The sequence below is a fragment of the Elephantulus edwardii genome, unplaced genomic scaffold, assembly GCF_000299155.1.
Source record: "Elephantulus edwardii isolate Elephantulus edwardi_28Jun2011 unplaced genomic scaffold, EleEdw1.0 scaffold00144, whole genome shotgun sequence".
In the NCBI taxonomy this organism is placed as follows: Eukaryota; Metazoa; Chordata; class Mammalia; order Macroscelidea; family Macroscelididae; genus Elephantulus; species Elephantulus edwardii.
In genome coordinates, this window is record NW_006399894.1 from 261002 (window position 1) to 261759 (window position 758).

The window sequence follows — 758 nt, forward strand, 5'->3', positions numbered from 1 at the left end:
GGTAATCGGGATGGGTGTGTCAGAGGGAGTGCGGTTGGCGCAGGATAGAGCAGGGTTTAGGGCTGTTGTGCATAGGGTTGCTATGAGTGGGAAACGACTCGACGGCACATAACAACAACAACAACAAATGAAAACAAAACAAACCAAAAAACCACCCAAAACATAATATACCTTCTTTTTCAGTGTGCATGGAATGTTCTCCAGACTAGATCCCATTTTAGGTCACAAGGCAAGAATCAATAAATTAAAAAACAGAAATAATATAAAGCATCTTCTCAGACAACAATGCTAAAAAATTAGAAATTAATAGCAAGAGGATAAAGGAGAAAAAAACCCCACACATTTGGAAGTTGAACAACACCTTGCTTGAACATGACTGATTACTAGAAGAATTAAAAAAATGAAATTAAAAGTTTCTTGAAACAAATGACAATGAAAATACAACTTACCAAAACCTCTGGGAAACAGCCAAAGCAGTAAACAGAGTGCAATTTATAGCAGTAAGCAAACACATCAAGACACAGGAAAAAACGACCACTGACTCTCTAAAGAAACATCTCCAACAAATTGAAAAAGAACAGTGAGAAAACCTGACACCCTCTAAAAAAATGAAAATATAAAAATTAGAGCAGAAATAAATGAAATAGGAAACTGAAAAACAATTGAAGCCATTAACAAAACTAGAAGTTGGTCTTTGAAAATGTCAATAAAATCAACAAACCACTAGTAAAACTAATAAAAGAAAAGAAGGGAAAGAC